Genomic DNA, 654 nt, shown 5'->3' with positions numbered 1-654 from the left:
CCTCTGCCAACCTTTGCTCTAGGAAATATATCTCCCCGTGTACAAAACAAGTCACTAGAAAGAATTTAGCCAGGCAGTGGCGGCACATGTCTTTAATCCCAGCACTCTGGAGGCAGAATAATAGTAAATCTGAAACACAAGAAACCCACTACAACTTTGTATGCTAACTTAAAGTTTAATTTTTAAAGAGATATTAAAAAAAAAAGGGGAAAAAAAGTCTAGCTGGGTGGCAGTGGTGCATGCCTTTAATCCTAGCACTTGGGAGACAGAGGCAGGTAGTTAGGCCACTGTGAGCTGGAGTCCATCCTGATCTACACAGTGAATTCTAGGACAGCCAGGACCGTTACACAGAGAAGCCCTGTCTCTAAAACCAAAGAAAAGGAAGAAAAAAAAAAAATCATGGGCTGGAGAGAGATGCTCAGCGGTTAAGAGAGCCAAGCTGCTCTTCAGAGGACTTGGGTTCAATTCACAGCACCCACATGGCAGCTCCCAACTACCTGTTACCCTAGTCCCCAGGGATCTGGCCCGTAAGCAAACCATCAATGCACACTATATGTAGATTGATAGATAGGTAGGTAGAGATAGAATTACTTTGCATGTGTGTTTCTGTGTGTGTGTGTGTGTGTGTGTGTGTGTGTGTGTGTGTGTGTGTGT

Source organism: Psammomys obesus, unplaced genomic scaffold (genome assembly GCF_907164565.1).
Source record: "Psammomys obesus unplaced genomic scaffold, mPsaObe1.curated_primary_1811, whole genome shotgun sequence".
NCBI classification, from domain to species: Eukaryota; Metazoa; Chordata; class Mammalia; order Rodentia; family Muridae; genus Psammomys; species Psammomys obesus.
The sequence above is the reverse complement of the archived record's forward strand: the minus strand, read 5'-3'. Positions refer to the sequence as shown.